Source organism: Pinus tabuliformis, chromosome 3_2, assembly GCF_031772625.1.
Source record: "Pinus tabuliformis cultivar Carrire ecotype Pingquan chromosome 3_2, CPIR1, whole genome shotgun sequence".
Taxonomy (NCBI): Eukaryota; Viridiplantae; Streptophyta; class Pinopsida; order Pinales; family Pinaceae; genus Pinus; species Pinus tabuliformis.
The window spans coordinates 193,601,030-193,613,162 of NC_142302.1; the positions used below are offsets into that span (position 1 = coordinate 193,601,030).

At 35.6% G+C, this 12,133-nt stretch overlaps 1 long non-coding RNA gene and 1 pseudogene across 2 annotated transcripts; both read right to left on the reverse strand.

Annotated features, from left to right (window-relative positions):
* Nucleotides 1-5,148: 5,148 nt before the first annotated feature.
* LOC149180424 (polygalacturonate 4-alpha-galacturonosyltransferase-like) lies at nt 5,149-8,413 on the reverse strand (annotated as a pseudogene). Its single transcript, XR_016256696.1, has 9 exons — nt 8,351-8,413; nt 8,047-8,112; nt 7,815-7,952; nt 7,446-7,656; nt 7,301-7,344; nt 6,797-7,131; nt 6,276-6,633; nt 5,578-6,165; nt 5,149-5,434 (listed from the first exon to the last, which is right to left on the reverse strand). The product of XR_016256696.1 is annotated as a polygalacturonate 4-alpha-galacturonosyltransferase-like (transcript).
* Nucleotides 8,414-9,832: 1,419 nt separating this feature from the next.
* On the reverse strand, nt 9,833-10,761 carry LOC149180425 (uncharacterized). Its single transcript, XR_016256927.1, has 2 exons — nt 10,429-10,761; nt 9,833-9,971 (listed from the first exon to the last, which is right to left on the reverse strand). It is a non-coding gene; the product is annotated as an uncharacterized LOC149180425 (long non-coding RNA).
* Between the last annotated feature and the right edge of the window lie 1,372 nt (nt 10,762-12,133).

Sequence of the window (12,133 nt, forward strand, 5' to 3'; positions counted from 1 at the left end):
AAATTAATAAATATATTTATAATTTTATGTTTTAATTTTATTTTATTTTTATTTTTATTTTATTTCATTTTGACACGGTCAAAATGATCTTACATCTCTACCATGCTCAGTTGGACAACATTAGTTTTATGTATTTTATTTTATTTTAACCTAGTCAAAATGTTGAACAATATAAAAATATTGAATATACAACCACTTATACTATACAAAATATAAATATACCCTATCAAAACATAGTCTAGTGACACCACATGAAATGATATAGCCAATACAAAACCTCCATTTGATATAAAAAATTTGAAAGAATAAATTCTAATGATTAAGCTATGACTCGGTACAACATAGTCTAGTGACACCCAGTGAAATGATAGAATCAATACAAAACCTTCCATTGGTATAATTTTTGTAAATACAAAACCTCCATTTGATATAAATTTTTTGAAAGAATAAATTCTAATGATTAAGCTATGATTCATTATAACATAGTCTAGTGGCCCCTGATAGAATCAATACAAAACCTTCCATTGGTATAATTTTTGTGAATACAAAACCTCCATTTGATATAAATTTTTTGAAAGAATAAATTCTAATGATTAAGCTACAACTCATTATAACATAGTCTAGTGACGCCAGTGAAATGATAGAATCAATACAATACCTTCCATTGGTATAATTTTTGTGAACACAAAACCTCCTTTTGATATAAATTTTTTGAAATAATAAATTCTAATAATTACGCTGACTCATTATAACATAGACTAGTGACGCCAAATGAAATGATAGAATCAATACAAAACCTTCCATTGATATAATTTTTGTGAAAGAAATAAATCTAAATGATTAAAATATAGCTCATCAAAACATAGCGTAGTGACCCGGGATAAAATAATAAAACCAATAAAAAACCTACCATTAATATAAATTCTGCCAAAAAAAACAAACAAACAAACACAAGCCGAGTGATAAAGCCAATACAAAACCTCCCATTGATATAAATTATGTGAAAAATCAAATTTGAAATAAATAAAATATGGCCCATCAATCTAGTGATGCCCAGCGAAATGATAGAACCAATACAAAACCTACCATTGATACGTAGAATTCTAAATGATTCAAATATATCGCGTCGGAACATAGTCCAATAACAAGCCGTGAAATAATGGAACCAATACAAAACCTCCTATTAATATAAATTTAAAAAAAAAAAACACACATTCTAGAAAATTTTGACTTTAAGATCATAAGCATGCCATCCTCGTAAATGATTGACTTTGATGACATAAATATAGCCTCATTCTTGACTTCGATGGCATAAATATGCCCTCATTACGCAGGCACTCGGCCAAAAATATCAATACCCTGCAGGCACTCGGCCAAAAATATCAATACCCTACGTGATATGCCTCATCGCCCTCTTATCAATCCACAAAATATTTGTATTGTATTGTTTGTGATCAACTAGGAGGGAAATTCAATGGCGTAATTGCTTGTTAGCAGCTAGGAATTTAAGCAATAGTATAAATCTGATGAAAATAAATATCACGAGAAAGGGCATGCCCAATAGTATAAATCTGATGAAAATAAATATCACGAGAAAGGGCATGCCCAAGCATCTGCGATATTATCCCGGCAATGCTTGTTATGCCTTACCCAAGCCTCTGCGATATTATCCCAATAATGCTTGTTAGGGATTAAAATGGACTCTTAACCAATGTATTTCGTGATCCCTTTAGTAACATATTATTTGGTGAATGTTGAAAATATCGTTAAGTGTAATTATGATTTTTTTGGGGCTATGCTGAGTCTACCTCGGTTAGTGGAAGATTCATTAGGACGGCGAGGATTAGTGGAGCCTGGATACCTTTTAGGTCGTTAATTTTTCATAATAGTTTTCATTTTTAGTCTTTCCCCGTCAAATTTGAACCCTAAAATCGTTTCTATCTTTAACCTCTTCTCATAAAACTTAAAATCGTTTCTATCTTTAACCTCTTCGCATAAAACTTAAAAACATGACGTAACAAGTACTAAACCCCAAATAAACCAACTAACTTGCTATTTAAATATACTTTCAAACCATAATTCTCTAAATTCAAAAACTCCCATCCAATTAGTAGTTGCCAGCGTGGCCGGGACTAAACCCAGGCAACCCAACTAATCTACAATTTAAATATACCTTCAAACCATAATTCCCTTCCAAGTCAAAACTCTAAATATCAAATAATCCAAAGACCTCCAATTAGTTGCGAGTTTAAATATACCTTCAAACCATAATTCCCTTGCAAGTCAAAACTCTAAATATCAAATAATCCAAAGACCTCCAATTAGTTGCGAGGTTGCGAGTTTCAAAGCAATTAAATTGAATAACAACCAACCCCTTACAAATCCGATAATCTGTGCATCAAGAAAGAGATTTCACAAAATCGCAGGTGGTTTGGTTCAACTTCTTGTAGGACTGCTGCATTCAACACATCCTGCCCTTGCCCGCACCAAATGATCAAATCTAACAATCTGACACAACTAGAATGAATTTAACACACTCTTTCAAGTGATCAATGCAGACCTCTCCAGCTACATCGAACACAGACCTCCACAGCTACAGCGAAAAAGTGGTTACGTGTTTGGTAGAGTTATTCCTGGCCAAAATCCAAAAAAAAATTATAATGTGCCAGGAGCAAATTTTACAGTGAAAGAAAGGGGGCCATACTCTAAAAACATGTTTTAAAAACTAAAAAACCTTGCACTTATCCATGCGGCTCTCATGATACTACCTCCCCCTCTAATTTACTGATTCAACTAGGTCAACGCTGTACCGGGGGGGGGGGGGGGGGGGAGGGGGCTTCGCTCTCTCATCATGAGTTACTCTCCCAATGGCGCAAGGTATATACATGATTGAAACCTGTCAATGAAAACCCGGCCCGGGTATATATGGGGTCTGAGATGCATGTAGAGTTTCATACAATACTCTTATGTTTCCTCTTCGTTTCGGTACCATCAATATCCCAAGAGGCCACCAACCTCCAAGGGTCGGATGGTATGTCGAGAAAACAAGTTATGAAATAGGAATTTTTTTGAAAACGATAAATCGTTGAAATAGAAATATTTTTTGAAAACGAAAATGCGCTGATATAGGAATATTTTTTAAAACGAAAATTCTCTGAAAATAGTGCAAGTACATCTAATAACCATTGAGAAATAGCCGAAAATTGAGTACCAAGAGAGCATTGAGTGATCAATTGCTTCCTTGTAGTATGTTGTGTATCTTGTGGTATGAATGGAATAACTATGATTGCTTTTTTTTTCACTGTATATCGGCCATTTTGTTAATATAAATAAAACAAATTCCAAGCAAAGTATTGATTAGCCGAAAATTGAGTATCAAGAGAGCATTGAGTGATCAATTGCCGAAAATTGAGTATCAAGAGAGCATTGAGTGATCAATTGCCGAAAATTGAGTATCAAGAGAGCATTGAGTGATCAATTGCTTCGTTGTAGTATGTTGTATCTTGTGGTATGAATGGAATAACTATGATTGCTTTTTCTTTTTACTGTGTATCGGCCATTTTGTTAATATAAATAAACCAAATTCCAGGCAAAGTATTGCTACATTGCATCACTAAAAATAATCAAGCAAAAATACAATGGAGGCAGACGAATTGATGTGGTGGGAATCCAGCAAAAAAAAAATCACGAAATCTTGCACCAGCAGTGTTTGAATCATATTTCTGATAGTAGAAATAGATTCAACACTATCAAAAACCTATGTCACACACAAAATCTTGAAGTTTGACAGCTATAACCTGGATTTACAAAAAGCCATTCCAGATTTTATCAAAATCTAACCGGAAATCTTGAAGTTTGATAGCTATAACCTGGACTTACAAAAAGCCATTCCAGATTTTATCAAAATCTGGCCATAATTACCATGATTTTGAGGGCAAAAAAGCAAGCTGGTTAGACTACGGCGAATATATTTCCCACCCCAACAATTTCCAGAGAAAGTGGTGACATCTCAGCGGCAAACATAGAAATAATCATTCATGAAGCCCCCATCTGCAAGGACAATTTATTTTGAAAATGACCATTTGCATCTCAATTTTATTGCTTAAAATAGATGAGAAAAGATGCAATGCACCCAATACAGGGCTACAAAACATTTTTCCTCCACTTACAACCCAGCGGCATAAAGTGTAGGAAAGCCAGATAGATAGATCTCGAATTCGCACGCAATAGACATGTTGCATTATAATAAACAGACGATGAAGTACATTATTATCAATATTACTGCAGATCAAATTCGCTAAAAACGGATTACGAAATGCTCCAGCCGCTCAGTCTTTTTGTCCTTCAACAGAATAAGATTTTCTTAAGAATGTATCAAAATGAGATGCAAAACACTCTTGAGAATATTGAACATTGTAGTTATGTCTGGGAAGGTTTGCTACTTTTCTGTATGTGTTTCTCTCACGGGAGGGTTTTATTGCTAGAATAGTGAATACTCATGAAAGGTGGTGTTAAATGCCCAAAACACAAACAATAGAATTCATGTTTGTTACTCTCTTTTCTAACCACAGTGAAAAGCATTTAACCAGTACCATGGAAAATCAGTCCGCAAAACTGTTCTCACACGTCAATTTTTAATCTATTTATTCCACCCATTGGTTCAGAAGGCTCAACATGTTTAAAATACTGCTATTAAGTACCATTGAATAATACAGACCTATATGAATAGAAGTTCCATACTGTAACTAGGAATCAAAGCCAACATATTATAAGAGAAAAAATCATGAAACATCCAATTGAACTTTGAGATCAATTTCTTAAACTAAAAAGAATCACTGAATTTCATATTGACTTCCATATCTTCCACACGAGAGGAGTCAGGGAACTTTTGCAATGTTCCTTTCTTGTTTACATGTAAGAGAATACTTATATAGGAGTTTACTTCCAACTATGAAGGAATACAATGAGGACATAAAATTTGTAAATCTTAAACTTGGCTAGGCCACTGCACCTCCAAAAACCTGACTCATTAAGCCATAAACTAGAAACCTTCTGTGGAACTCCAAAAACAAATGAATTAGAATGAATTATCAACCAGAATCAAGGGCCTTTACACTTTACATTTGACAATCTATTGCAGTATGAATATTGAGGTCACAACTATTCATTTATATTGCACTGTTGTAAGAAAGGATGATCATATTTTATATATTTTGTCTAGTAAGGCCTGCACTTCGTCATTGCCAGCTCTAACCAAGGTTTCATGTTCCCATTGTAATGAACAACAGCTGCATTGTCAATCTCTGAACAGTCCACGCTAGGATTATATCCTAAACCCAACACATGCCAAGACTTGTCCAAAGGATGGGTCAAGCCATAAAACGTTCAATCCAGGGGGTAGTGTTCCAAGCTTCCACAACACTCTATCCTCATTCTGACATACAATAAAAGAAAAACTTAGAAATCGAACAAAGAAAAACCCATTAAGTTTTCTAGCTAATTACTTCAGATTTACTTCAAATACTTTAAAGTAAGCATCACAGGAATTAACATAAATAAACCACACTACACACTTACCATGTTCTGCCACTTGTGATATATTCCAGTTATATCTTGTTTCTTCCATTCTTTGAGATCAAATACATTCATCCCATATGCCCAACCACAAGCATTAGGATCAAAGTGCCTGGCTATGTGCGGATTGGAAAAATTAAGGTATTTGTCAAACCGGTGAAAGCTTTCTCCACAAGTTTCCACTGAACCATTAACCTTTCCATGAAGATCTACTGACCACAAGGGCGTCAAATCTTTCTGCACCACAATATCATCATCCAAGAAAAGGATCTTGTCCAGTTTGGGATAAACTTGTGGAAGATAGAAACGAAGATGATTTAGCATGGATAAATATTTTGGATTTATATATTTCAAATTGGAGGAACGTGCTGAGAGTGTAGTCGAGTGATCTGCCTTGAAATAATACTCTTTCATAGCTGCGGATTCAAGTTGGCGAAGCACAGGGCAATAGGAGGAATTGAGCCATTTAAAATCATCAACATTTTCTACATGTATCGCAGCTTTCCCTGGGGGATTAAGTAAAAACCACATTTTCATGGCCCCAAAATTTAACTTGTCTGTGACGAGATGAAATACATGTTTCTCAGATTCCTGCAAACACAAGTAAATCACCTACAATGAGATCCAAATATTAAATGTAAAATGCAGCAAAACTGTTGGACTTCCAAACTTTAGAGTATTTTAAATTAATAACACTTCACCTTAGCATTCATGATAGTTGAATTCACAACCACAGATGCAGCCAATACATTGTCAGAAAATAATGCATAGTGATAAAGAGTCGGATCCTCCAACTTGTCCTTTTTAGGAAATTATCGCTTTTCAAGAGGAAGCAAGTAATAATCTATGGTCAATCGCATGGACAGACAGTGCAGGCCCTTGGGAACAGTCTTTGCTGCCAGCTGACTTAAAAATGTACTTTGCTTTTTCAAGGTCCTTACTTGCTCGTCTGCAGACTGAAGCATGGCTCGCAACTTCTTTGTTACTGTCGCACAGTCATAAAATTGTTCTCTAGCCTTGGATAGGACATGACCCATAGCCTTGATCTTCTCAGGTGCACTGAAACATTCATATCAATTATCGGCCATGAAAAAGAGAATGAAAAGCAGAAAGATTGACACACAGACTGCAACTTTAAAAGAAACAAAGGATATGAACACCAAATGCAAATGGAAGCACTTACTACTCTTGATTTAGAAGCAGCCAATGCGAAAACTATTACCTTTGAGGTAGATCAGAATCTGCATTAGCCTCACCCAATGTACGCTGACATTCTTTAATACGAAGCATCAATTCATGGTATAAATCAAGATTATTCCTAGCCTGGGAAATGCTTGAATACACCCTAGCCATGATCAGTTGGTCTCGCATCAATCTAACAGTGGAGTCAGAATTCTCGTTCTCATTCTCCCGCCTCCAAATGCTGTATTTTCCCAGGACAGCAGAATCTACCTCCTTGGAACGTTTAATTGCTGCGTTTTCAAGCTCAACTCGTTTTTCTTCATCCTGTTGAATCAGCTCTGTTGACCTTTTCTCCCTCCTCTTTTGTCTCAATTGCTGTAAGCATTAAACTACTATAAATTAAAGCATACTATGCTAAAATCTAAGAAATATAAAATTTTTCTATTGGAGAAGTAACATTCAAAAAGGATTTTGGAAAATAATATAACAATTCCCTTTTCCATGAGAACAAAAAGTAGCGATCTAGTGCAGCAAAGAATTTTACCCTCCGCAAAACTTTTGTTGGACTTTCTTCAAGCTGCAAATGGTCTGCATTACAACAACCATTGTCCTGGGAGTTTGACTAGACATTACCTTACAGTAGGCTACCAACATCATAGATCAGTTAACCAGGGAAAATCAAAACTTACCATCAAGAGCATTCTCTTTGACGTCTCGATGTTCACTTCCTGTGTCATCCTCTTGAAACCTCGTAAGAAGTTCTTCGTCATTGGAAGTTTTTTTCTGCACCTCGTCATTCATTTTACCCCCCTCAGGATTTTCCTTGCCTTCTTCATTGAAGATCACACCATCTTGTTGCGAATGTAACTTTTCTGAGCTGTCTCCAGAAGTCGTTTGCCTCTGCTTGATGTACACCGTTAGAAATAGAGAAGCACCCCTGCCAATGTCAGTTTTCACTTCCTGCTTAATACAACCCTACTCAACTACATAGATCATCATCACATAGGTTTCCTTACATGTTCAATAGAGAAAATAACCAAAATCTTCACCAATCGTACCTCAGAGTTAGTAATATCCCTTTGGTTTACTTCAGAGGGCTTTTCTAATACCCATGAGGAAGATAAATCATTCCGTCCAACAATATTTAAGTTTAGAGTTCCTGAGTCCTCTGTGTTAGCTGTTATGACATCAATCACCTGCCCAGTAAATAAAATTTATTTTCAATTCTCTGCTCAATAGGGGAGAAATCAAATTTAAGATATCCAAATGCAGCAGGTTTCTTATACTTGCCTCCTTTGGGAAGAGAGAGTCAATGCTCTCTGTTAAACTCTGCTTTCTCCAGTCATCTGCCTGTTCCTGTGAACCCCACAGATAAATAGATAAGAGTGATTTTAAACATATGACAGAGCTCCAGTATCCTCAATAATTCCTCTCTATTTCAATCCACTCAGGTCGATTAAATTTCAGTTTAGGGACACTATTTATTTTCTGGGATTAGACTAACGTAAGTGCAAGTGCATTGCCCAGATCCTAAAAAAGAACAAAATGGCCATAGAAAAATAGAATTGGTTTTCAAGATGTGGAAAGAGAATACCATTCTAACAGATCCATCTCCTGAGAAGTTGTGCCCTGCTATTTTAAATGACAAAAAACGCATAAAAGGTCAGGTAGAAAGACTTGATGGAGAAGAATATCTATAAAAATACTGAAATGCTAAAAAGGGGGTTGCTTTGCTATCATGCATATGCTAAGATCGAGATTTCATTACACATCAATAATAAAATGGTGTGTATAATATCTATCGTTTGTTTTGGCCAATGTGCTCTGAACACTGTGGGAACAGTGTGAAAATGATATGTATAGCAGAAAGTAGCTGGTGAACAAGATTGTTGTTGTGAATTGGGTCTAGGTTGGGTGGATCAGAACTGGTTTTAGCTTGACTGATGAGAAGTGGATTTAGCTTTATGGATGGAAAGTGGGTCTGGCTTGGATAATGAGTGGACGGGAAGAATGATTGTTACCCTTCCCACCCAGATTCAATTCCCACAAGTAAGATGTTGAACTGAACTCTTAACAAATATATTTTTATAATACCCATCCAGCTTATGCAGAATCCAGCGCACACTTAGTACCATCCTCCTCAGAATGAGGAGTGCCCAGCGAATTCACCGAGTAGTTGCCCAGCGAATTTACAAGAGATATGTATTTCCTTTTGTTAAAAAAGGGAAAGAAGATTGTTATTTCTTGCTATCAGGATGAATGGTTTCATTATCTTTGGCAAGGGAAATTACCCTAGGGGCAGTTGGTAAAACCTTTGCTCTTGCATGAGAGAGGTACAAACTTTGAATCTTTCTCCTGGTAGGTATTGTACCGTGTTAATGCAGAGATGGAGTTCACAGCTTCACACAGATCAAATGAAAGGAAACCTATAAAGAAAACTCACAAAATGTCTGGAAAAATGCTAGAGGTGCTAAACTTTTGACAATAAGCGAGGAAAGTAAGTTTGATAACATCTGCGCCTTCAGATCCCGCGAAAAAGCTAAAAGGAAAATCAAATTCCAAAGCAGGTCCATGGGGTTTTGGTTCAATGGTTAACTGGGGGTGGTGAAGGCAAATCAAATTTCGAAGCAGGTCCATGGGGTCTTGGTTCAATGGTTAACCGGGGGTGATGATAATTCCCCGCCAAGGCTCAAATCACATAAATACATTGTTCAGTGGGTTCTCAATGAAAGGGATCTTTCTAAAATAGTATAAGACGACTACACTTCATTGTAATGGAGATCTTACTTGAATGTTGTAAGAAGTCTACACTTCATTGTAATACTACCAGATTAAGAAAGGGCATGCTTGCCAATAAAGATAAATTAAACGCTGACCCACCCCAAAAAAAGAGACAGAAGCAACCTGACGAGGGAGGAGGGCAGGAAGAAGCTTACCAGTTGCAGATGTAGATGCGGAGTGACGAAACCTAGCTGCCAGAAAAACCAATGGCATGACCACAAAGATAACAAGGAAGCCCACCACAGCTATTCGATGATGAAAACCCCGACCTCCCCATCCTCCATTTCTACCACGCTGGTAGCCCTGCCACCCTCCATTCCACACACCTCCTCTTTTCACAGGCATCTTTAGCTCTCAACCCTAACACCACTTTTCTCCTTCTCCTCCTCCTAAACAGATATCGAGCAATGCAACCCTTACTCAATCATAATCCTCTACATCAAACCCATATCATGGTTAGCAGAAATATATGAAGTCAGCAACAACCAAAAAAACCCTTAGATCTCATATATACTTCAGAGCATTTGATAGAAAAATTTACCAAAGGCATTACGAAATGGATAGATCAACTGATTTCATGCAGTTTTGAGAAAGAAAGGGACACTGACATGGTAAAAACCTAGATGAAAATGGGCATAGGGGCCGGAAGTAGACAGATTTGAGGGTCTCTATCTCTGTTAGCCTTTTTTGTTAAAAAACCAAAACATATAATTAAGGGAAACACGTCATTCTGATTCAGATGCCAACATAGATGTTATTATTAATTCAGATGCCATCATGGATGTTATTATTAATGGGGATCCTCATCAGTCTGGCCGACTGTTCATCCACTACTACATAGGCAGAGGAAGAACAGGCAGCGTTGGGTATATATGACTCCCCTCAACTTACTAATTTAACTGAGCAGGTACCGACTTGGCATGCCTTGCATTGAGGCTACGCTGCTATTTTCCGATTGCAGTTGTCGGCAGCGCATCTCATTCGCCCAGACCACCAGTCGTTCCACCCCGGCAGGTCCCCTTTGGATATAATTCTCGCTTTACCGGCTACCGAGGCTTTTACTGTGGGCCTGATAACGACTACCGGCAGCAGGCCGTCCAGATTCTCTAATGAACAGGTCCATGCCGCGATTGACGCGTGTTCATGCAAACCCCCCTACAGCACATTGTTCACTGTCTGAAATAATGAAAAAGCGCCTCGCCCCTCCCGGAGTTAGGAGGGGAAGCAAAAAGTAACCACGGTTAGAAAGGATTTGTTTACATCAAATGCGTATCATCTGGCGAGTGGGGTGAAAGTATCGATATATTTTTTCAAACGGTGGGAAAAACCTAACTTAGTTGTATCCATATTCGTTATATGGATTGAAGTTTTCCATAAATATTTAAATTTTCAATTTTATTTTATTTTATTTTTATTTTTATTTTTATTTTTATTTTTTTTTTAGAGGGCACATTCAATTTTATTTTATTTTACTTTTTCGAGAGCTACAAATTATAGTGTGCATGAAATTTTCATGCACCATTAGATATATTCATATTAAATTAATGTAATTTTCTGGTTAATGGTTTTTTTAAGTATTATATATATTTATATTAAATTAATGTAATTTTCTGGTTAATGGTTTTTTAAGTAAAGATAATGATATAAATATATTTATGAGTTAGACTTTAGAATTTTGTGATTTATATGGTTAATAGTTTTTTTAAGTAAAGATAATGATATAAATATATTTATTAATTAGATTTTAGACTTTTGTGATTTATATTGATAATATTTATTAGTTAGTAAATGAATTTTTCTATAAATATTTATATAATCAATTTTATTTCACTTTTTCCAAAATATGAATTTGTATAAAATTGTACAATGTATACAAAATTTTCATTCATAATGTTGAAAAATTATGTCTATACATATGAATATGTACTTTTCTGATTTATGTTTTATTGGAATAAGAATAATGATATAAATATAGTTAATGTAATAAAAATAGTATTAAAATAAGGATTGGATTATATTCTAAAACTTATTTTAATTGGCTAAGAGCTCGTCTTCCTAGGACATAAGGAAATAGGTTAACAGTCCAAGATCTAGAGGCATTTGGCATGAGTGAAAGCATGTCCCATTACGGACCACCAACAAGTTATTCCAGGTGGCGTGGTTTTCCTTGAATAACGGTGATGAGCGAGACCACCAACAGGTTATTCCAGGTGGCGTGGTTTTCCTTGAATTACGATGATGAGCGAGTTTGCATTCGAATAGCAACTACAGATAGTTGTCCTCACTGTTGGTTTGACAAGTGAGTTATTCTTAAATATTATAAGTATAGCGTTATAAAAAAAATATATATATATATATATATATATAATGTAATTGTTGTACTAAGAGGTGATCTCTAGCTTAGTATGATAAAGATGTAATGTAATGTCCTGTAAACATTTGTACTTAGTCAAAATAAAGTAAAAATAAAAATAACTCTATGTAAAACAAGTTACTTAGTCAAAATAAAATAAACCTGCTTTAAAATAAAAATAACTTTAAACTATAATAATAAGGTAAATGTGACTTGGTCAATTTACTAGTGGATTTTTAGCTT